Source organism: Poecilia mexicana, unplaced genomic scaffold (assembly GCF_051168715.1).
Source record: "Poecilia mexicana isolate PSO_F unplaced genomic scaffold, ASM5116871v1 scaffold_2, whole genome shotgun sequence".
Lineage (NCBI taxonomy): Eukaryota > Metazoa > Chordata > Actinopteri > Cyprinodontiformes > Poeciliidae > Poecilia > Poecilia mexicana.
Genome location: NW_028263371.1, coordinates 30,614,772 through 30,640,775, shown reverse-complemented (window position 1 = coordinate 30,640,775; position 26,004 = coordinate 30,614,772). Strand labels below are relative to the sequence as shown.

Below are 26,004 nucleotides of genomic sequence, written 5' to 3'. Positions count from 1 at the left end.
CCTACACACCAGGCTTTTTGCTTTTGGTATTTTGCTCCCACAGTGTTGCGAGTTGTTGGTGAAGATGCGCACTTGTGTCCGTGGCAACGCAGAAATGCTTTTCTTTTCTTTTTTTTAAAAAGACATTTTTCCCCAAAACTTTTTCCTCTTTCACATTTGCTGGGGATCCGCAGACGAGGCAGAGAGCCAATGTGCGATAATTGCCTTTTTGTCTGAGCGAAACGGTGAGTCAGAGAAGGAGTTCAAGGGTGCAGCCATCGCTCAGAGCTTAGACTCCCTCCTGCTGCTGGATTCAGTTTTTCTCCCCACTAGGTTCAGGTAAACAGACAGCATGGGGAATAAGGGCGCCGCTGCTCAGCAAAGGAGATCACAAACTCCTGCGATGGAGGAGTCGCAGGGGACCATTAGGCTTACAAAATGAATTTTTATTGGCTGAGGTCACACACTGTGTGGTGCTTATTTTCCCTCTGCTCTCTTTACGGCTCAAACGTAGACAAAAATCAAACCTGTTTCTCATTTTCCACACACTTGTTTTTTTTTTTTTCTTCCTCTGACTTGTTAGAAACATGTTTGTAATCTTGATGGAGAGCAGCTGAAACACGAGTAATCGAATTTTATGACCTTCAAAAAGGTTAATGAAGTTAGAGCGCAACTTTTTCAGTGAATTTCTCCACACGTCAACTAATGCCAGACTGAATAATGCTAGAAGCTTAACTAATAATAAGCCATATCACAACAGAGTATTCATGCTAACATTAGACTAGCACTTCAGCAAACTGCACTAGATTGAAGTATTGTCAGCAGAAAAAGGTGGTTTCCTAAAGACTAGCGTGTTTCACATGAAATTATGTCAAAACTTTATGGCTGTCTTTACTTAGCTAACCTGTTGTTAGCCCTAAACAAGTGTAGCTCATGTATTGGTCTTTTTATGGCAAATAAAATAGTTTGCCCCATTTTGTGACTCCAAACCTTTGAATTGTAGTCCACTCTTTGCAGAATTATTCCAATTGAGACACATTGGACATGTGGGGAGCAACAAACAACAGTGACAGGCGAAAGTCTACGCCACCCTCGGTGAAACCCAACACACAGGATGCAATAACGGCAAACACATTTCAACATTTTCAGCTTTCTTCAGTCACATTACATGTGCAAGATCAAAATTTTGCATGATTTCACACAAATTTTGCTAATTTCACAGAATGATTTCCCCTCACATGGAGTTCAAGTGGGTCAACCGATATTATAGTCACACATTGATGTAGCAAAGTTGGGTCTCAGGTGTAGAAAACCACTCAGGTTCCATTATAGGACCAGTAGAACTGAACCCAGCACCAGCTCTGGTTGGCTCTCGATGGAAAAACCCAAATTGAGACCTCAAAGTCTCAGGTTTTCTCGAACTCGGTGGGGCACAGAGTGTTTCTCACAATTCTCATTTAGGTATGCAGCGCAAAAAGTTTTGACACAAAGCGACATCTAATTAGCATATGCATAATGCCACAAATCCTCTTTTCTCCTCTGCTCACAGCTCTTCCTTTCATACACACAAAAACGCTTTGATGGCAGTGGGGTGTGCAGCTTCGTCACCTCGGTGTGATGTGGCGTACTGCTCAGCCCCTCGAATATTCTCTTTGATGTCACCAATATGTCAACGGCAGTCCAGACTGCGACACAGCCGTGTGTTCAAAGAGCAGTCAAACATCATGTGCAGCAGCTAATGAGCTGAGCACACTCCAGGCATCATTCCACATGTATGCCTCATGTGCCCTTTGGTTTTTATTCACCTGCTCTTTACCTGTTCCTCAGTTTGTGTTGCCCTGTGGAAGTATTGATGAAAGTGACTGAACTCCACCACCAGATAAAGGAAGTTTCACTGGAAGGTGGTGGGTGTATCAGTATTCTGTAGAGATGGACCCCTCTCTGCTTGGAATGAGTCACACATGCACTTTCCCTGGAAAAACTTGTTGAGCAAGAAATGGTAAAAAGCAGGAAATTATCCAGATGGCTGCCATGATTAGGAGAAAATTGTTCTGTTTTAATTGCCCATAATATTTTGCCTTCCAAGTTGGTTTTCTGAAAGTTATAACTGTTAAATCAGTCAAAATAAATTGATAAAGAAAACTTTTTACACTTCAGCCAACTTCACTTCTAGGCGATATCACCATTGGGCCTCGACTCTCCATAACTTTGAGCCTTTGATATTTCTCTAGTGTCTTATGGCCATTTTTCTTTGTTTCTTGGTATTTCTTGGATTTGACTGATTCTTGGTTCGTCTTGGTTCATGTTTGGTGCAGTAGAAGCCATCCTCTATTGTTCTTGAGCTGGGAGCCTCTAGTGCCTCTGTACTCTCCTTCAGTCTGTCCTTCTCCACCCATTGGTAGCTTTTCTTTCATTTGCCTTTGATACATGCCACACAGGGGCTTATCTTTCCATAATCGTTCCTCTTGGTCCTCTACTTTCGCATTGGGTTGTGAAAGTAGAGGATCATGAGCTTTAACTGGGTGGCTTTAACTGTTTCTTCCTCAGTCAGCCCCATCCAGATTCATCTCCATTTTCAGACTATAAGCGGTTCCTCACTGTTTTTTTGTAACCACTTCAGAGGTAGTACAAGTCAGGCAAAGCCGCAAGGGATTTGACTGAGTGAGTCTGACTGAGTGAGGCTGATTGAGTGAGGTTTGACGATGCAGAAGGGGCTTTAGGGAATGATCTTCTTGTTGTACTTCAGGTTCTTGTTGTTCCATTCTGGTTTTTGGCTTTAACACCAACTGGTTTCTGGCGTCTCTCAAATCCAATCTCAGTCTGTTATGCTGACAGACAAGGCATACGAGTGGTAAAAACCTCTTTGAGAAGAAACTTCTACCACAGGATAAAGTTAGTTTGGTATATTCAGCAAACACACTCGTTAGATTTACCAATGGCCAGAAATCTGGAATAATTGGCCATTAGTAGGGTCTAGGAACACATAACGACAGCAGTGCATGTCTACATATTGGTGTTCACGTGTCCATATGTGTGCTTGTGTATATATGTAGGAGGTGTCAGTACAGGGTGATCTGTACAGTCATTAGCACACAGCAGGTTAGTGGCGAGGCGTGGAGCTCTCCTGCAGCGGAGGCCACAAACCGGGGCTCATTACGGTGTCTCAGTTCAGATCCAGGCCTGATTTGCTCGAGTTCGGATGACTTCAGTTTAACGGTATGTGGTGCGGATGAAGAATCAACATAACAAATCTCATTAAAAGGAATAAACCTTTAAATGGCACACAGGTCAAACTGCAAGAAGTAAACAAGGTTAAAGTTAGAATTAAATTATGTGTTTACATCTCATCCATACAAGCAGCAGAAAGTTTACCAATTTAAAAATATAAGAAAAATATGGGGGCATAAGCACCAATACGCCTATATTTCTTCCATTTTCTCTTTTTATGTTCAAACATTCCAGAATAAGATTTAATCTTTAAAAATGAGCTTAATTGTGGAGGCAAAGCAGGAGAATTAATTATCCTAAATTCTAGCATATTGGTAATGTAGCACTCCCAGTGTTAGTATGGCTATCCTTGGCTTATTTGCCAACTTAATTTTTAATTTTATCACAGTAACATTTAATTTTATAGTGTGCATAAAATTTAAAGTAGTAATAATATGCTACTCAAATGTATTTTATGGCTGTTCAAGATTTTTTGGCAGAATTTAAAAAATACAACTTTTTTTAGTATAACTGCTAAAAGTTTTGGCCTCTGAACACCGTTTAGTGGACAAAAGGTCGAGTTAATAAAAAACCCTTTGAGTTCCACGTGTTGGAATTGATTAGGGTTTTGGTGCAGCCAGTAGGACGTGAAAAGATCACAGGAAGAAGAATGAATGCCATTAAAGACCAGATCATTCTGGAGCCAAACACAGTTTACACTTGGAAATCCAAGTAGCACAAAACTGCAGTGAATAGAATCTGAAAAACCACATTTTTACAGTTTCATTCTTATTTTCATGCATATCTAAAGGGTAGGTTGTCACTTATTTTCAAAGCATTCAACAATTTGTATTATTTTGGTCGATGGGGCCGTTCACTGGCTTGCCGACTGACTGAAGGGCAGTAACTTGTTTTACTTTGTGCTACATCAGTTCCTTTGAAGCGACAATAAAGCACAGCTGACGGCTTTCATTAAATGGGAAGTGGAATCAAACCCCAGGCTGATTCCACTCGCAGGCTGAACGTTTCGCTGAGGTGTTGATGCTAGCAGGTTTTAAACTGTGTCATCAAACACTCGACTAAAACCAACACAGATGCTCTGTATCTCTGAGTTTCCTGCTCTCAAAATGAGACACAAGCCCATATTGGGGGGGGAAAGTCTTAAAATTTGGTAAAGGCAAAAGGAAGAAAAGAAGCTGTAACGATTTAACAGCTTGCAGAATCATCTTTACAAGCAGCAACTTGACGTAATGACCTCTCCATTGGTTTTTATCCAAACTTCCATTGCAGTGTTTTCTTTAGAGTGTTTTTTAAAGTGCAGTACAAGATCTAGACTTTTAAAAATAAAATTGGGAATGTGATTAATCTGCAGTGCGTTAACGTCGACAACCCCAGTTGATATGCAAACTTGGTTTAAACTAGGAACTTTAAACCAAGTTCCTACCATCCATGTCTGTGTGGCGCTAAGATTAATCAAATAACTTTTTATGTAAATTAGAAACTCATTTGCATTCAGCTCTTAAAATAATAGTCTTTTTTTTCTTTCCAGTGGCAGACTAAGGAAAGTGACACATTAACCGAGGCTTTCAGAACCAGGACAGTGTTTGATAAACAGTTATTTTTTCCTCACCCTCTCTCTCGCTGGCAGCCGTACTTCTATCATGTAATTAAATCTAAACGAGGACTCTCAGCAGCACAGCTTGATGGGTCTTGCTAATTGGTCTTGCTTTAGAAACCATAATCAGCGGCGCAGCTTCTGGAAAATGGGCTCTGCATTGTCTCTGCTGATTATTTCAGGCTGTAAACGTATCGAATGTCATGAGCTGTTCCGTTCGGTCGCTGTGCAGTCAGGTGTGCGAACAGATCGACCATGTTTGCTTCACGTCTTCCATGTATTCACGTGAATCAGAGGTAGACGTTTTCATTCTCCTGGTAAAAGAACTGCAATTACTATTATGAAGAAATGAATAACCAAACTCCAAAAGATTGCAAAGGAGAAGATGGAGGATTTACAGCAACTAAAGAGTTGGAAATAACAATTCTTCTCCAAATTGACCTTCAATAGAATTATTTTTTGGAAGAAAAAGAAACACATAAATAATAGTAATTGTAACGTTTTTGTTAGTTCTCGCTCAATCCCTCTCCAACATGTAACTTCCTGTTCCCGCATGTTTACTTCTTGTATTCTCTTTGAACTCTTCACATGGACAGCATTAAAGTTTCATCTTGAAGTCTGTAAACAACAGAAAGGAGAGAGCCAACAAAACCCAGTAAAAGATTTAAAAAGTGAGGAGTGACTCACGGCCTCCATCTCATCCATGAGCCGGATCCGTTTTCACTTTCAAAGCCCTGGAAATTTTTCCACATTGAGCACAAATAAAAATAAAATAAAATAAATCCACAAATGAAACACTTTGAAATGCCTTGATGCTGAAATGTGCTATACAAATAAAATTTGATTTGATTTTGATTTGATGTACTTGTCTTCGGCCCCTTTAGTTGCACAGATGCACAGCATAAACATAAACTACTCTTTACAATAAGGATTTTAAAAAAAGTTACTGCCATGCAGTTAAAATGTGTTAGCCAATACACTATTTGACTAGGCTAACTTATTAAAACCGAAAAAGAAGAATATGAAAACTAATAACCTAAAGAAAAAATATTACAACCAACACGAGTTAAAAATATTGCAGTGATATCACAGTTCAGGTTGTGTGTATATATATATATATATATATATATATATACTAATACATATTTAAGAAGCAAAGTTTATGAGGAATTGAGGCTAAATTAGCTCTAAAAGTCAGTATGTGTTTAAACAACCAGGCAAAAATAGATAATTTTAATAAAATAATGTCTCAAGAATTATTTGCTAAATTAGAAAGCAATATTATAATATTAAAATGTATAGTGGTGAAAAACACAATTTGGCGTAATCCAGAATTTTCAGCTCAGCCACTAAAGATGAAAATAGCAACTGGATCATCAAAATAAGTTCCAAATGCACCTTTAGTTCCACTAATACAAATACTAACGTGTGTTTGAGCTTTGACAGCAGGCTACAGGCAGTCATGATCCAAACAGAACAAGTCATCTTATAAACACTGCAGAACTAATGGCAGCTGCAGTTAGCGTTAGCATTAGCTGAGCCTTAGCATTAGCAGCTGGGCTTAAAAACTACCATCTTTCCCAGTTCCTGGTTACAATGCAGACTTATATTCATACATGCAGTTCTAGGTCATGGTGCACTCACCAGATATGGAAACAGCAGAACATTCTTTAGCTTGGATCCAAGGTTTTTCACCAGATGCAGTCTGTTGTTCACCAAAACATTCAGTTCTCCAATGCTCACGTCGCATTTAATGGAAAGAAATCTTCTTTTGTTAGATCAGTTTTTCCAGTAAAACTTAGACACTCAATATTAAGCGGGTGGTCAGTGATATTGCAGACTTATGTAAACTTTGTGGCTAAAGAAAATCTTTATTTCGCTTTAGGTCATTGGCGTTTTCCCAAGGCTGTCCTATTGACGTTCTTCCTGTCCTTACTCGGAGTCTAATAGTTGTAGTAGTTTTGATCGATGGCTGCGGAGAGCGCTGGCTACTCTTTTGGAGGTGAAACGCAACATATAAATGTAGTTTTTTGAATTTTAAAATGTATTAATGCCAAACTTTGAAGGGAACTCTCTAAATCCATAAACAACCCAATTAGGGGGGAACTTCTGTATGCCGTCTTGGGCCAGGACTCTGACGATGGCCAAGAGTGGATTTATTAGCTGGATGTTCTTGTGCAAAATTATGCAGTGAAACGTGATATTAAAGTTTGAAAGTCAAATATATTCAACACAGAGTTCATAGAGGAAATCCATAGTGTTTTACTTAGTGATGTGCACGATGAGCTGTGTGGAAAATAATTAAACACATTAAACAGGAGATACTTGTCTTTTTTTAGGCCGTGTACATAAATATCAGGATATAGATGTTCAAACGAACCAGCTACCAGAGCAGCAGGAGGATTAAAACTACATAATTCAAACCACATGCAAAATGTTGAAACTTCAAAAACAATTATCGCTAAAGGTCCCATTACCCAGAGGAGGCCTGGTTCTGAATAATAAAATGTATGCACTGCTTGAATAGAATGATTCAAATTAGCTCTTTGCACAAATAATCCCCCACTCCGTCCTCAATGCCAACAAAAACCCAAGAACTCAGAGTCAATAAAGCAACAGGCTGAATTATAGCTTCAGATTGGATCTTTAACAAAAGGCATATTTGGAAAGTCATTTCACTAATTAATGACCGTGGAAGAGGGTGCTTCTTTTATATGCATCGCTAATCCGGTGTGTGGAAGATGTTCTCACTCAGCGGCTCGCTCCTTTATGAAAACTGATAGCCGTACAGTGAACTTATTGGATTACGAGTGTTAGAAGATATTGAGACGTGCCGTTTCTCCCTGTCCTGTAATATTTAATGAAATTTGCTTCATTGTTTGACTTGGAGTGGATTTATAAAACACTACGTAGCTCACATGTGAGGTATTTCTGAGAGAATAGAGGGGAAACTAGTCGATGTGCTCCTCTATGCACTCGATGACAGAAAGCACTATTTGGCATTTAGGAGATGGATAACTACAAGTTCTGTAGCATCTGCTGCATATATCAGCCGATATATCAGATTTATGGATCATAAAGTTTTTTTTTGAAAGCACTAAAACAACAGGGGCTCTGGGTGTGTGATACAAAAGTGCGTCGCAGCGGTGTTGACTTTAAACAGCAGATTCTTAACTCCTGGCTGTAAAAGCTGCCAGCGAACACGGCATCCAGCCCATCACTTCCTCGAGCATGACAGCGTGACTCATTAAAATGATACAGTGAAACTCTCGCCGCCACCTTTCACAAGAAATGATTTCCCTACCAGCCGCACCAACACTCAGTTTCATGTATCGTAGTTGTTGCATTTCCTGTGAAAAATGTGTTGCGCTTTGCCAGAATCAGACGGCAGTTTCTGTAAAAGTTTGCTTCAACTTGTTGCAATGGTGAGTAGAGGAGATCGAACCACAAACAGCTCAAAAACGGTGACCAAGTTTGATGAGTTACCAAAAAGACAAAATGATTTGATTTAAATATGTCAGTGTGCTAACTACTTCAGTTCACCAAAGATAACCTGTGCTAAGTAGTCTGTGCTAAGCTAGCTGTCCTAAGTAGTTAGCTTAGCACAGCTCATCTTTGGTGAACTGAAGTAGTTGGCACACTGACACATATTTAAACAAAATCATTTTGTCTTTTTGGTAACTCATCAAACTTGGTGCTAAGAAGCTACAGCGCTAAGAAGCAACTTGCTCCTTTATGAAGACTGATAGTACAGTGAACTTTGAGCGAAAGTGCTACTGTAGCTACTTAGCTACAGTGCTAAAAAGCTAGATGAAGCCAGCTACTTAACTAGTGTGCTAATTAGATCAAGCTTAGCTTGGCCTAGCTACTTAGCTTAACCAGCTAGTAGCTAGCTTATGTGGCTATCATCTAGCCATGTAAAGTGTGAACTTGATCTAAGTTCACACAGAAGTGAAAATAGTCAAACTATAACCTGAATTTTCTTGCTGTTGTGATGCAACATGATCTGTTTTTATTACTGTATTAATTTAATAAATAAAAGTTGAAGTTTTAGTAAAAAAAAATGTACAAAGTAGAATTTTGCTTTTTTTTTCTATTGGTACATTAAGATGAATTTTGGTTTTAAGCAAAAAGTTTTGAGCCCATGAAAGTCTGATTCAACCAGTATGAGGTTATCTTTTATCTTCTGGTTTTTAATTCAAAATTGAACCAAAAACAGAAATCACGCTTATCTATGTTAGACTTGATCTTGCCCATTGTCAGGCTATCTAACCCAGTATGCCTGGTCAAAGCTGTAATTGAGCCTTGTTATTGAACCAGTTAATATTCAGCTCAGGACATAAATGAAAATACTAATTTGAAAACTCATATGTTGAAGAATATTGCAATATTGTTTGAGGTTCACTCTGGAGGTCATACCAGTCAGGTTATTTATTTCAGCTTTACAAAACCATCGCTGCTATATTTAACTTGCATACAGAGATTATGGTGCATAATCAGACTTAGACAGTCTTGTAGTATCTTGCTTATAACCAAATCTTAACCAACAATCAGGAAGCAATCGTTGCTGGGTCAGTGGTCTTACTTGAGGAAAGAACATTTTGCTTTTCCAGAACAGCTGTATTTATACTGAGAACAAATTACACAGTCTGATTATTAGGCATTAGCTTGAGGACCTCTGATGGAAAAGTACTCCACTGGAGTTTTTTTAGACTTTTAAACTACTATTTACATTTCTGAGTAATGTTTGTGTGGAAACTAAAAGGTGATTAATCTTCTGATCAAACTTTTAGAAGGAATCGAAAGGTTTATCCTCTTGCGACCGAGCCCTCCAGCTATGCATTATGAATCCCGTCTCTGTTCAAGTAATTTGTTTAAAAGCATAAAATACAACCGCTGTCACACTCCGAAACAGCAGGCCTGAACGGCAAGATGGCTTCCTCTCGATCTTGACATGCTTGCAGTGAGTTTATCTATCAATTCTTGTTTTAATTAAAATTAAGTTGCAATGAGCTCTGCTACAAACCGCAATCAGCCGTAATTAAGCCGATGATAAGATGATCTGAAGACTCGGAGCATTGATTATGGGTGTTTTTAATTAGTGATTTAATGAAAGTTACAATGCAGATCTGCTCACTGAATAGTGGAAACAAAAGCTTGGAGTGTAAAGCATTACTCACTGATGGAGTGCAAGAAAAGAAAGTTAAATAACTCTGAACGGAACCTGATTAATTGCACACATGCATATATTTTTAGACTGTAATATTTGTCATGAGTATAAAACCTGGTTTAATTTCCTGTCAGCGGCATTGTGCAATTCATCCCTTCATATGAATTAGTTCTACATTCACTTTGCACCTGAGTCTCAACTCTTTCACCCAAAGTCCAAGTCGACTCGGAATATTCACAGGTTTTAGTAATAATAAGAATAATACATCAAATTTAGCTTTTTGGTTTTGAATTGAGGTCATTATCTTGAACCTAATTTATCACATGAACAGTTAAAACTATCTTATACAGAATATACAATGTATGTCAAAACTAAAGTACATTTTAAGAAAATTCTAAATGTAAAATGTTTCAAGTTATAAATGTGCATTTTTAAAATATGAGTTGGCCTTAAATACATCGATCACAGTTCTTACATTTTGTTGTCACATGATTGTTTAATCTCAAATATTCTATGTTGGGATTTTTTTCTCACCGAAATTTTCCGTCAGACGGAAGTTTGTCATGTGAAGACGTCTGTATTGTGTCTTGTTGAGGCTACCTCTAGCTAGCTGCTAATATACCCTCGCTAGCTAGCTAACTCTTTGTGTCCATCATCATAAAGCACAAATTTATTGTCTTTTGACTGGACGACGTTCATTTTGGATACTGACTGACTGAGGTTAGATACATTCTGTGCAAAAAATAAAAACAGACTTAAGTTTGGCACTATGGGGCTTAAAAAGTCTTAAATTTGATTTTCAGAGGAAAGTAGCTCCTCTTAATGTTACATTTTAGAATTAATTAGACAGGAAGTGCTTTTATTTTGAAAAACTGAACACTTCTTAGTACTGTTTGCCAGTTTTGGTTTTGAAATCAGCCCAAAGTCACTGAGTGCAGAGTTTCAGTTGTAGAGACATGGATGTGGTTGTTGTTCTGGTGGTAAAACATGGATTTGTTGTCATGAACCATTACAAGCCTGCAGTCTGTGAATGTCCTTGATGAATAAATGAAGCGCACCCTTTAACAGGGGAGTGTGAGCGTCTGCCAAGAGTCATTGTAAATGCTGCTTGATGACGCAAAGGTTGTTCGTGAGAGTCGAGTTTAATTCAGGTCCTCAGTTTAAGTTGAAAACCGTTTTTTGAGCAACTGGCCCAAGACTCAAGTCTGTCAATATTTCTGTCTGATTCGTTCAGATTAAAACTGATTATTGTTCATAGTCCATAGACAGCTTCCCAGCTCCCAGATCAACTTTTCTGAAGTCGTTTATTTCCATCTGTCAGTGAACTCATCTTCACTCCTCTGTTGCTTCCCTCCCAAATGAATCTTAATTTTTCTGTTCTTGCAGAAAAGCTCTTAAACTAACGTTTCTAGAGACCGTTTCAAAGCACTTTGAGCAACTTTTAGAAAATCTTGATGTCATTAAGGCTTAATGTCAGTAGGGAAAACACCCATCTATTTAAGGGTATTTTCACTACTAATGTAGTTATATTGACATGTATGACTGTGTAAGAAAAGAAAGTAGAAGTTCAACTATCACCTAATGCTCCCTCTTTTCTCCACAGATGATCTTTCCTGCAAACTGGACTAAAATATCCTCAGATGTTTCACGCAGAAGCCGATACGGACGCTCGGCCTCACTTCTGCTCTCAGCTCTAATGGCGAGTCATGGCTCTTTTCTTTCTCACAGATGCATTTAAGATGAGGGGGAAATGGAAAGTTTCTCCTAGAAATTTATCAATTTTGTTCCTAAACTTTGCTCTCTGAAGTGTTTAAAGCAAATTGTTTGATTTAACTGTGTTTAGCGAAAGTTCCTCAAATAAAAGCATAGCTATTAGTGGCATTTATAAAGACATATTTGAAGATTTCTTCATGGATTTTACATATTTTAGGGCCAGAAAAATTGATTTTGTGGATTCTTTTTTTTTTTGTTTTGGAAGGAAAGGAATAGGATGTTAAAATGTATTTCTGAAAATGATTGAGTTTACAGGGTGGTGAACATAAAGGTGGCTGGTTTATGCTGCATCGACTTATAAAACAGTTGTTTTTACTTCATGTCTTATATATTCTTGGAAGCATGCTAATATGCATTTCAAAGAGTCAAGACACAACTTATTACAGCTTTATTAAGGCTCTTTCATTTCTGCCTGCTGACTGTATGTGTAGCCAATTTGTTGTCATGGTAACCACAGAGGTGGCTTTGTTTGGCACTCTTTGTGATTTAAAAAGATAATTTTAAAGTTGGAAGAAGAAGCTTCATTTGATTTTAATTTTGGAGCTGTGGTCATCAGAATTGAAAGAGACGTTTTTTTCTTCTTTGAATCTTTTTGACTGAGCCCAAATTGCATTAACCTGCAGCTGAATGTTCCTGCTTTCTTATGCTAGTTCTCTGCTATCAGTCAAGGACAGATTGGAAAATAGGAGCAAGGTGTTGAAGGAACAAAAGGACAAAATGAAACTGGTTAAAATTTACAACCTAAGTTTCTTCTTTACCAGTGTTTTTTTTTTTTTTCCATCAAGTAAAAAGTAAAAATGTGGCGCTGGATTTTTAGTTTCTGAATACAGTTTTTGTAATAAACTACAAAAATACACCCCCTCAACATGCTGCTGCTACCATGTTTCACTGTGGACATTGTGGGTTAACGACATTATGTTTGATTGACATAATGTCAGATTTTTGTCTTTGTGTTTATTTCCTAACCCTACTGACACAGAAGATGGTGTTGGCCGCACCAAATCGATCTGGCTGAGGCATTTGCTAATCACTCAGATCCCCCGCAGTACAGCTGTCATAAATGATGAGATCAGTGCCGGATCACTTCCTGTCACCGATAACGTAGCGCAGCACATTTTTCTCATACATGCTGCATCATCCGCTGGGTGAACACCGCTATCTACTAAACGGATGACAGTTTCACCATCGCTCTACTAAATACGGCATAACTGAGTGATGAAGTTACGTTGTGGTGATAATGTCAGTGAATGTGTTTTTAATCAAATTCTGTGGTTAGATGCAGAGAAAGATTGAGTTGGCTTTATTAAAGTTGTGAGACATCAGGAAAAAGTTTACTTCCTGTAGATGTTTTCATCTGGAAAAAAAAAGATCAGTTGTCTGGCATGAAGTCACATCAATTTATTTTTTTGACTTCATGTTGGACACCTCTGTGCACCTGTCAGTCCTGACAGTCTACATCATGTTAGAACAGGCATTACATCTTAACGTTTGCATTTGTTTCAAATAACTGATGGCCGCAGCGTGTGTGTCTGTTGGTGTCTTTGAGATTGAAGTTGCTTCATCAATATAGAGGTTCTTTATGGAACTATCTTAATTGCTTATAACATTTTAAAAGAGCTTTTCATAATGTCTTGACTATCAAATTAAAGGTTATTCCACACTAGAGCTATTTGTTTTTGTTTTAAATGGACAAGTTTGTTCCTTCACACAGACAGCTTTGTTTGGACGGGTGTAAAAGCTCATCAAGGCCCTGATAGAGTCTGCCTGAAAACCTAGGTCCCAGAAATCCTATGAGAAATTTCACAGCATTCGCTATTGGATTTATGAAAGGTCTGTGAGAACACGATCGTCCTATAACCACTTGACCATACTTTGACCGTTTGGCTTCAAATAAAGTATGCTAGAGGCTTTGGTCATAGACATGGGGTCTGTCAATCAGACCCCATGTCTATTTCCTGAGTTAGTTCAGGAGTCAAATCAGGATGCCTTTCTTTAGATGTTTTCTGGACTTTTCCCACAGGTGGGTTTGACATAGAACTTACTGAAAAGCATGTTTCCCTTCTTGTATAGAACCCTATTACTAGGTAGTAGTAGCTATGAGGAGCTGCAGAGTGTTGCTACATATGGGCATGTTTGAATTTCCTTTTTGAGCCTTTTACATCTGTGACTTTGTCTTATCTGACCTGATCTCAGAGTGTTTGACACACGTCTGAGCCTATTAAGTCAGTCCCAACTCAGCTGAAAATCAATGAAAGCTGCAAGACACCAAAGAACTTCAAGAAGCCTGGAGGCCTATCGCTTTGACGGCTTTAAAAGAACCTCTTCTCCTTGGAAGAGAGATATAAAGAGATGAGGCAAGATGTAAAGCATCTAAAAGTGTTTTAGTGAAGCAGATTTAAGTTAACTGGTGAAATTTTGAGTCTAATGCGTTCCCCCAGAAGGCGTCACAAATACAGAGTCTTTCTTTTTTATTCACCATTTGCAGATACCGTATTAAAGGATCCAGCTGGTTCTCTTTTCTCCTTTCTCTGCTGCTCTCTCACTGCATGCAGTAAAGAAGAGTTAAGCCTCGCAGATCTCTGGTCGATGGTCAGACCGTTGTGGGACAGTAAAGCCAGTCAGAGGTTCAGTCAGTAAGTCATCTGGGAAGCCCAGTGTTAAAGAGGAGCAGACTGCCTGTAAACCGATTTGATTCACCTTCCCACAGTTCATGTCTCCTTAATCCTAATTAGAGAAATACTTTAAAGGGGTGTTGAGTCACCTAATGGGTGTTTTTATTTACAAGGTCAAAAACTTGATGCCTCAGCACTTGGCAGAAAAATCAGTCACTTGTATTGATTAATGGCAAAGCCATTATGCCACTGCAGATATATTATGGTCATTTGGGCCTTTGGACAGTAAAAATCACAGTCCAGGGGTTTAGAGCCATCTCATTACTCTGTCCCTTCAACCACTCCCCATTTTTTCATTGCGACATTTTTGATCCTCCCACTCTGTCGTTCTCTCTAGATTTCTTTTGCCCTTGCCTGCTCCCTTCACCTACCCCATTTCTTATTTGTAACAACAGGCTCTGTCAAAGTCTGGCCTGGAGGCTGGAATGTTTGAAAAGGTCTCATTAAAGAGCCAGTCAATGATCTAGACAGGCAGCTTGATGTACAATCATACATTCGTGCATACACACCAGTTAACCTAACTCTAAATCCTCACAATGTTTTGCATCTTCAAGCACTTTTTGTTCTGATTATATTTCCAGGATATAATCCATTTTATTAACAATGTTAAATAATGTTTAATGCACCCTGTAAGGCAGACAAATGTATAAATGCACCCATTCTGATTGGACTTTGACAACCATCCCGTGCCAACTATTGACAGAGTTAATAACTGTAGACTTCCAAACTTTAAGTGACTTGGTTCAACTTGAGAACAGTCAAGGTTTTGGTTTTTATGTCCAACCATCTGCATTCAAGCCTTACATCACATGTGTCAAACTCAAGGCCCGCGGGCCACATGTGGCCCGCCATGTCATTTTATGTGGCCCCCCCAGCGTTTTATAGGTCCATGATTGACTTAAAATAGGTTTTGAGCACGAATTGACGACAAACTACATCTCCCATAATGCATTCCGATTGTTACCAGCCAACATTACGGCTTCTCGCCACTAGAGAGCAGCAGAGTCACCTTAAGCTGCTTATTGATTTTACCAGCGAATAAAAATGAGACATCGACAAGCTAACATCAAAACGTCCAAGAAAAGAAAAATCGATCTACAAGTAAGACTGTGAATGAAGATGTGTGTGAGTTGGTGTCAGGGCGGCAGGTCGCGCTAGACTTTTTTTGTTATCCGTTATCTTGACCGACAACATAAAAAAAAAAAATTTTAAAAAATGGCCCTGTACTATTTTTATCCGTGAAATTATAATCATATTAACATCGGCTATTTAGCCGCTTTTTATACGGTTTAGTGAATATTCACCGTGAATCCTGATCCCATCACAAATTAAGCAGATAAATGCATCTACATTTTTCTCCGTAGTGACAAAAAAACCACTGACTGAAGCCCCAATAACTTTTAATAAATTAAATTAAGCGACTTCACTTAAATTAGCATCACTTCACCCGCTGGGGTCTGAACCTTCCTCCCAGTTCAAATCTGCAGAAAAATCTGCGCTAATTAATCAGTCAGTTGGATCTGTCTGATCCAAACAGATCAACTGAACTCTGAGTGTTTTACCCTGCGGGGTCCGGTGTGCGCTTTAAGGATTTTTTTTTTTTTTTTTCGCTTCTCCGAAACGGACAGATGTCACGTCTGCAGCTCCTCCAGAGCCACTCTCCTGGGTAACGTGAACCCAGAAGGCTCCATTTGTTAAATCCGCTGGATGAGTTACTCCCAGCGGTTTTTAATTCTTCGCAGTGGCGTAACGCAACTGCCTCCGCTGTGGTTGAGCAGCAGACTGCGCATGTTACAATCTAATTAACTTTTGCATCGTCATTTATTTCCTCAAGATAAACTGCCGGCTCCTCAAATGGATTAACACAAAGTTGCATTCTCTTTAGTTTTCTCTGGTCTGTAATGGAGACTTGAATTTAACGCGCCATTTCAAACAAAGGTTTTGAATGCGCTTCCTAACCAGAAGCTCCAAAGAGTTGTTTAACAAACAATATGAGGTGTTCAATTTATTTTTAACATTGTATTTTCATACATTTTATGCTAGGGGTGCCCAAGTCTAGTTTTCCAGAGCTACCATCTGCAACTTTAGATGTGTTCCTTCTCTAACACACCTGGATCATTTACTCATTATAAGGCTCTACAGAACTGAGTTGCTGCTAATGAGGGAAGTCAACCTTTTGCCTGGGGTGTGTTTTAGCAGGGATGCATCTAAAAGTTGCAGTCTGAAGGACTGCAGCTGGGCACTCCTGATTTGTACCGTCAATGTGGCCCTTTGAGGGTGGCCAGTATGCTGAAGTGGCCCTCGGTGAAATTGAGTTTGACACCCCTGCCTTACATCAACAGGAGTTGTATGTAGAAGGGTAAATTATGCCTGGACTCTAGTTTCTGAACTCCAGTGGACGAGGTTTGGTTTCCCAGTGGCTAAGAGAAGAATCATGACTGATTGTGTTGAGACAGGTGTTACGTTTGGTGGCAGGTTTGGTGAGGTTTTTTGTTGGGCTTCGGTCATTTCTTCCAGTTAAAGGGTCCCTTAATTCTGCAACACATTTCAAGCTATTTTTTGTTTATAAAGTTTTAGTTTCTATATAGATGACACCTCTCAACATGACTGCACACAAAGCAATGGCTAAAAGAACCTGGGTGAGCAAGTTTTGTGTTGAAGAACCAGACCTCAACCTGACGCATCACTTGGTTTTAATTACAACAGACTCATCAACATCAATGTTTCACTTCACAAATACAAGAGGAATGCTCAAACATTCTCTCAAAGACATTCCTGAACCTTGTTTGTAGCCCTCCTGGAAAATATGAAGTAGTTTTAACTGAAAAAGCTGGAGTGTCTGTATAATAAAACCCACGTCACAATAAGATGTCAATTCATTTGGTATCTGTGTCAGTTTTGGAGTGAGTTTGTTTTTGGGCTCTATTTAATTTTCAGGGTTTGCTAGAGCAGTCCACTAGAGACAGTGAAATAAAACCTAAGACTTTTCATTATATTTAACACAGTGCAATAAAAAACATGCTTGTCGTCATCTACATAACAGTGGTGGTCACTGTACCAGATTGCAACATCTGCACTCTAATAGTGCAGTAAAATAAACCTACAGCTCTACTCTATACCCATAGATGCATCTAAAGCTACTAATGCTGATGAGTCCACTACAGAACAGATGGACAGACCTGATGTTTTTGGGTTCATGTTTTTGTTTTAAACTGAGATCAAAGGCGAAGTGGCCACACTTTTTCCCAACCTCTGCTATTCATCATCCTCACTCATACGCCGACTCAAACTGTTTAGTGCAGCTGAAGCTGAGCAGCTCTGACGGGTGAAATCATTTATTTACCGGGGGCGCGCTGGGCGGCGTGGCCTCTGACCGGACCTCATGCTGCCTGGAGATAACGGCCTCATCAGAGAGCCCTAGGCAGCTGTGGTCAGCCGAACCGCAGGTTATCACGCCACTCGTTCAGTCCACCAGCTCAATTCTGTGCTGGATCCGTGCAATAATGAAGTGGGATCGGTTTATTTTGACTTTGGGAATGTCTTTATAGGGCAATAGACACTACAAAGAATTTCATTTCAGTGTTGGAAGCATTCACTAAGCTGCAACATTACGCTCTGATTCTGAAAGGATTTATATAGGGTTTATATTAAGAGTGGATAGAAAATTTACAAATAAAGAGCAGTGATAATGTTAAATTTATACTCCTGAAAATGATGAACATACAATTAAACAACAGGCGGATAAAACGAGAAATGATTCCTAATAAAACAATAAGTACTTGGGTTATAAACATCAGTGAATTGATTTTATATTTTGATCAACTTTTATATAAACTAAAAGAAATGCAGATTAAATGAGGAAACACTCATTTAATCTGCACTGAAACACTAGATATATTTATGATGTAAATTGTATATTAACACTAACAGTAAGACCTTATATAGTAAGACATTGATCAGTACCTGTCATGATCATTAACGTCTAACGGCAATAAAATATAAATATATGCTATATAATAGACTCTAGATTCTAAATCTAAGTTTAGACATAATGAAGGATTTATTGCCAGTGTTTACTTTAAACATACATTGTGTGTCACGTACCTGTTTAATTCAAATTCAGCTCATAGTTTCCGGGATTCAAACTCAGTGAGGCTCTCCATGAAAATGCAGCCTAAACAGGCGACATAAGCTGATTACAGATCTCAGTTTAATTGTTTTACTTGTTAATTATAAGTTGCATCAATGCCTGAAATACAAAACAGTATTTGATTCCACCTGGGATTTCAGTGGATTTAGGTTTGTATACAAACATGGAGCACTTCTGTCAGGATTAATTTCTAATTATTAGCTTGGGAAAATCACCAGCCAGTTTTCATTTCTTAATCAAACGAAGAGCCCAAACAATCCAGATATTTATTTTAGGTGCTTTATGCTAGCATAGATACCTCTAAAACATTTTACCGTATTTTCCGCACTATAAGGTGCACCTAAAAACATTCAATTTCCTCAAAAGCTGACAGCGCGCCTTATATATGGACCAATATTGAGCCACAACAGCTCTAGCAACTACGGTAAGCAGCCGCTGAGTTTATTTTCGCCCGTAGAAGAAGAAGCGCGCGTTGCATGCTGGGATAGTTGTCAGAGCGCTGGTTTGTTAATAAAGTTTGGCTGACCTATCTACCTGCCAACCGTCTAGAATCAGGTCGTCTGCAGGTCATTTAGCACCACGTTCTCCACCAACATGCTGTGAGCGAACGGAGAAGGGTGACCATCGTCCGGCCATTTCTAAAGAAAAGAAGCTGCCTAATATTTATGCACATGTTGATGTTGGGTTTTGACCTCCTCCTTCATTACATAGATACATGTCACATGCCAGGTTTACATCCATTAAGCATTCACTTTTATCCAGCTTGGAAGTAGAAAATATACCTAGAAATTATGATAAAGTCAAAATACTCACTCAAAGGTAGACCAAAATGAAATCTAAATATAAACCGATGATATGAATAGTTTCCTGAATCCTGCATACTGTACTCAGACCCTGCCAGACCTCGGCTCTGGAGACTCTGCAGGATGAGTGCTGCTCCCTCTGCCCCCTCAGTAGGGGACTGTTATTTACAGTGAGGAGTGCTGAAGCTGCATGTCCTCGTCCTATGTGCCATCAGCAGTGTGTGCGTGCGTGTCTGCGTGTGTGTGTGTGTGTGTGTGTGGTGAACGAGATAGTAGACAGGGTAATTACCACTGGACCCTTCATCCAGCATCCACTCACCTCTTCAGTCTCAACAGAGCCACTAAGAGGAGCGCCGTCGGCTCCAAATCACGGCACCAGGCAGGTGTGAGCACGGCTACCTGTGTGCACACAATACCACAAAAAAAATAAATTAATAAAAACACTTTATTCTTTTTTTTTTTTTAAATACAAAGGGACATCTGCAAGTGAGGACAAGTTGGATAAAATTCAGTGAATGTTCTGCCTGCGCTGCATGGTGTGTGTCCTCCTCCGTTATAGCCCAGAGTGCAGCGTGTTATCTCGACAGGTGCAGTTGTCTGCACCCTGCTGTATAATGGGGATGTGTTCAGCCTGTTCCATGCTGTATCTGTCTGGCAGCACTGAGATGGTGTTCACTGATAACTCCTAGTCCCCTCAAACCCCCCTTTAAGAGGCAGGGTGAAGCGCAGCGGTGGCATTCAGTGAGCAGATTGCGGCACTGTACATGCTTTGCTTGAATGTTTGCAGTGGAGCTAATCTTCCGCCCCCAACAGCCTCCTTCCAGATGTTTACCGGGTTAAATTAATAAGTGTGAATATTAGGTATGAAAAGAGGTCCAGAAATGACAGCGCCTTTCACACTTCCTGGCTCCCCTGATGTTAACATGACTGCCTTTTGCCAACAGGAGAGACGTTTAGAGCTGATGATTTTGATGCTTTGTAAACTACTGCAGTCGGTACAGAATTGATGAAAAATCCAGGAGACGTGAGGAGAGAACCTGAGTGAATTTATTAATTTGCTCGGCAAAAAATTTTGTTTGGTCTGCAAAAATTTCCAGCTCACATTGTACTGCCATCGTTTTTAAGATATTAATAAAAGTTTCCAGAAGTCATAGGTCAACCATGCTCTCCCATAATTAAGAAATCAAACACATTAGGTGACAATCAACTGCGCTACACTTTCATTGGTGCTGCTTTTGTTAGAAGATGTTAGTGAGAGTTTATAACCTCCAAAAACTTATATCAATATTTCAAATAATTAAAAATGTTTTAAATTTGATCGCCCACCTGTACACGTGTCCTTCCACTTTACATTTCTGTTCTATTTCATGTTGACCTGTCCGTTAAACCCCAGTTACTAAGAGTAAGATGACACATGAGAAAAAGCTTCAGGTTGTAAATATTTAAAAGCACATTAAACACTCTGGGTTTGTCTATGTTTTCTCAGTTCAGCCTTAAAGATGGCTGCTAAATCGAACATTTAATAAAATGCTAATATGCTAATCATTAAGTCTGATGAAATGCAGCAATTTTTCTGTGACGGATTCAACCTTCCTGTTTTCTACTGCAACATTCATATTTAAATGCTTATCATCCACTCTAGAGGAAACTTTAATGCATATGCTGCAGTAGAAAACAGGAAGGTTGAATCCGTCACAGGAAAATTGCTGCATTTCATCAGACTTAATGATTAGCATATTAGCATTTTACGTAAAGTTTCCTCTAGAGTGGATGATAAGCATTTAAATATGAACCTTGGAAAGAGTGATATTATTATTCCAAAGTTAAGATGTATTCTAGATGATTTACTGTGTGATTTCCTCTGGCATCTTGTTAAAAGGACTTTAAACCAGTGAAAGAAAGACTGATCCCATGTCTGATTATAAATAGGGAACAGAAAGTCTGGAATTTTGACCTAAAAAACCCTTGTAGGAAACCAGAGTAAAACCACTGTAGGCTGACGATTGCACCGCATCCGTTGTTCTTTTTCGGGAAATAATCCCCAGCTCAAATCGCCATTCATTATTCTTTCAGTGGAGAGCAGGGTGTATTTAGGAGGGATCTAATTTTATCAACCAAGTGTCTAAATTGCCAATTTGTGCCCAGAATGGAAGATCACTTATCCAAATTTTTCCTCCGTTCCATAATCAGGTGAAGTGGCACTTTTTTTTTTCTTTTTTTTTCTTTTCCTTTTTCCTCCATTCGATGGTTGCCTCATTTTTCAGAGTGAAACACTTTAACATGAATCATTGGCATGCCATTCACCTTGCTCAGGTTCACGTTTTGTCCTCAGAAACCAATGTGAATATTTCTGCCTCTCCTTTCTGATCACTTAGAGCCGCCTGTCACTCTACTATTATTACTTTGTGAATGTTTTAATAAAAGGTTTCCTCCAGGATATGATACTCCCCCAATAGTATGTAACACCAATTTATTGCTTTACTGACAGAAGCAGAGAAAAACCCAGTGAGATTATCCAGGTAGGAGGTTCAGATATCATCATAAGAGATGGAGAATCTGTTTAAAAGGCAAAAGTTGACCAAAGGGACATCTTAGAGGTTGGTGTGTGCGTTCCACTGCAGGCTGATGTATCGATTGCCTTCTTGGATTTGTTTTTGAGTCTGAAAACAAAACGCGTGTCAAGCTGTGTGATCCGCAGATTACCTGATATGACTGAAAATGAACTCTTTCTGAGGCGAGATTAGCTCTGAACTTTGAACCCTGAATCAATAAGTTTAGGATGAACGAATCTTTAGGCAGGGATAGAAAACAGGATTTCAGCTTACATCATAGCAAGTAAACAGAATGCTCATCCTGACTGTAATATTAATGAAATGCTGCAAAAACATAATTTAGACTTTTGTTCACACTTCTTAGGATGCTAAATTCAAAATGTGTTTTCTTTGAAACCACCTTTCACTCTATTGATGATACAAGCATGAACCTTCTCACATATTTTCACTATCAGATGCCTGTCCATACTTAGTTCCCACAAGTCTGAACCAGAAGTGATCAGTCCACTGAACCGCCATCTTGGTAGGCAAAGCACAGAAGAACCACAAAGATAGTAGAATTCTCAAAAACTAATAGAGTAATAGTTGTAATGCACTTATATTGTTTATGAATTAGCTATATAACTGTGAACGAAGCGAGCGCAACTCGCTTTGTTCACAGTTAGCGGCTTGCACATGCTAACTGTGCAAGCCGTTGAGGCTTGTTGATTGCTGTCATAGCAACTCCATAGCAACTGTCATGACAGATAGATACAGATACCTACCAAGATGGCCGCCAGCTACAAAGTTCCCAAAGTGTAACGTCGCATTTCCATTTGAAAATGGAAATGTCTTAGCAATAGTTGCTAGATTACTAGTTTTGCATAGTAACCAACTGCTAAAAATACCTTTCGTAGCATTATGTTTAGAAAAATGAAATTTGTTACAAGAAATATAAAGCCTCTCATTGATAAAGTCATTGAAGTTTAATAGATAGCTCTTAAATTCATAGATAGCTAATGCATTTTGCAAAGGAATCTCCAAGTGATGTTGGCTTAGAATGGGCCTCAAAATGTGTTCTTGGAGCATTGTGTGGCGTCGTTCCACTGCAGATCCCTGACGCTGCAGAAACAAAGCTGGCAGTGGCCGGCTAAGCAGCTTTTAAAGTTCGAGCCCCTGAACGCGTTGAAGGCCGCTGCAGAACACGAGTGCTCATCAGAAGTCGGCCCTGGATGATGCAGAAGTTTTAAAAGGCGAGCAGCGTCTCGCCCCGGGCTGCTCCGGCTCTCCGGTGACGCCAGCTGTTACGTTTCATCACCGCCATTAATCCTGACTGCTGCCGCCAGATCTTTGAGGTTTATTCCCACCTCGCTGATCCATATCAGTCCTTAAATGCTTTTACTTTAACTGAGCCGTCTGGGTTTGCCTCGGCGTCGTGCCCAGCTGGCGTCGCACGCCGTACGCCTCAGTGAGATTAACATAATTCATGTGTCATGTCGGGGCGTTGCCCCCACTCTGCCTGATGCAACATTGAGTTCACCTGTTGCAGAACTGCAGTGTCACCCGGGCGGACAGTGGAATGCATCACCTCCATGAATCAAGCTGAGATGTCCAATTTATAATGAGGGATCAGCCATTCAGAGCAGAGGTCCTCACTTCTGATCCTCAGCTTACCTCCTGGTTAAACATGGAGCATTTTGTCTTGTCAAAGTCAAACATTTCAATGTTCTTATTGGGGTTTTATGGGACAGACCAAAACAACTAATACATACTCCAATAAATTGTCCCTGAAATGATTGTGATAAGCGATAATGTTGTTTTGAATCTATTTTCAAGTAATATTTTAATCAAAATGCAGGTTCACTCTCTCAAAGACCAGTAAGCTTTATTTTTGACCCTGGAACTGGAAAATGTTTTAAGGTATATAGGAGATATAGGAGAAAAGTCTGGTTTTTAAGAAAATGGCCACTTATCAATTAATCGTTAGCCGATCGATGAACTCATTAATCATTAATCTTATGCGATTAACTGCTGATTGAGACAGGTTTAGTAACTGGCCAATAAAACGTGACTGATTTTTCTGTCTCCACAAAGGTTGCCGTTAACAGTCATCCCATTATTACCAACTTGGCAACTTTTCAGACTAAAAAATTGGTATCTGTTAAAATCGGCAAGTCAGGCTTTTTATAGATCAATAATCGGCCCTAAGACTGCAATCGGTGCACCTGCAGTTTTCAGTGGTATCCAATTTTAGATTTTCTAAGGTAATTCTTCTTTAAATTAGAAGAATTTAAAGAAGAATTCTTTAGCAGACCAAGGAACGTCTGCTGCGTTCCTTGGTCTCCACGATGCTGTTTGTTTACTAAAGTTATTTAACTGACCCCTGAGGCCTCCACATCACCGAACAACTGGATTTATCCTGAGATCGCATCACTAATGAGTTTGCTCAGGAAGGTACCACCACGCTGCATTTAAGGGGTGAATGTAAATGTCAGCTGCATCTTTTGGAATCTGATTTGTAAAAGGAATTAGACCATTTGTCATTTTCTTTGAGCTTTATAATGATTTGGAGGCAACCAAACCGCCTTAGCAGAAGTTTGAGTAATCATGATGTCCTTTTTAGAATCGTCAGTCTTGTGAGAACTTTGTTTGGCCGCGGCGCGCTCCGCCCCGGCACAGTTTGGGCTCAAGTCGGTACTAGAGTGGGGATAGAGCGCAGCCAAATCTGTTGGCTGCTATTGATATCCCATTTCCTCTGTCACTCCAAAGCTGCTTTGCATTCAGAGGCTCCGCAGCAGCAGGCCCAGAGTGTCCAGCCTGTGGCCGCTAATACTGATTATCCAGCTGCTAGTGCTGCTCTTCAGCGATCATCCAGCCTTTCATTATGCGAGCAGCCGCAGCAGAGTTGCAGGCGCGCTGGAAGTCGTCCAGCCCTGACGTTTTAATTGCGCCTCTTCCATATTAGGTGGGATGCGAACCAATCTGGCCGCTGCTTTTACATTTGTCTCATTAATTATCCCTTTTTTTCAGAGTTTTAAAGCTGGCAGATTTTACAGAAGATTGGAGTGAAAGAGGATCAAAAGCACAGACAGCTTTTAGTTTTCTCTCTCTGTGACGATTCCACAGTCTGATGAGCATTCACATGCGGAGCAGCAGCAGCTGGAGATGAGGTGTGGAGTTTGGGTGGCAGACGGAAACACTGGCTGCGTTTTATACAATTCAGCTAACGCAACACTATAAAGAAGGAATGTTGGGAGTGTTAAATATTGGCCGTTTTAATTATTTTTCATTTTAATTGTTATTTGGGAATGTGTTTTAGACAAATCCTAAAGAAGTCAACTTGTTGCCAATGAAAGGCATCATCTGAGCTGGGAAACTACATGAGAACTTTGAGTAGATTTCAAAAAATGGTATCCAGTTTTAATGTTTAGCTGCAACGCTAATGCTAATAACATACTAAAGAAATAAAGCTTACCAGCTCTCGCTCTACTTTTCTAACTATTTTAGTAATATTTTACTCATTATCTCAGGACAGATTGTTGGTGCAAAATATTATGTGTTACAAATTCCTCAGATAAAGTCAGATATTAATCTGACTTTTAAATCAATCAAGTCCATCTGGGTGATTAAGATACATTTTCCCAGCATTAGTGTTGTTGCTAAGCTAGCTAAATCTGGTCATTTGTTCGGACATAAAATTTTCCCAACCATTTATGAGTTTTCCACTTTTTTTTTCTTTTCTTTTTTTTATAATATTTGTATTTAAATGCATGCCATAAATGTTTTAGCCTTACTTCTCTGCTGGATGCTGAACATGCTAACTGTGCAATGCTAAATTCTTTATCTAGAACTCGTTGGTCATTTTAAATGTTTAATGGCTTTTAAATATGAACCAAAAACTGATTTTTATAGTGCGCATGTTTAAGTCAATTCAAAACTCATTCACAGTAAATTTACACAAATAACTCAAATAATGTTAACTAATATTTAAAATTTAACTTGAACAGTAATTTAGTACACTGTAAAAAGTTGCTGATATCTAATAAAAATTTGTAATTTCACTACACAACTTGCATAATTTCTTTGATATATGAAAATCTAAAT

At 39.2% G+C, this 26,004-nt stretch overlaps 1 protein-coding gene across 1 annotated transcript in view; it reads left to right on the top strand.

Moving 5' to 3' along the window:
- The window catches only part of LOC106930323 (beta-1,3-galactosyltransferase 1-like), a 121,630-nt gene that overhangs the window by 84,362 nt on the left and 11,264 nt on the right, over positions 1 to 26,004 (top strand). The window contains exon 2 of the mRNA XM_088014493.1: positions 11,575 to 11,670. The gene's annotated coding sequence lies outside the window, so the exon portion shown is untranslated. The remainder of the gene's footprint in view (positions 1 to 11,574; positions 11,671 to 26,004) is intronic.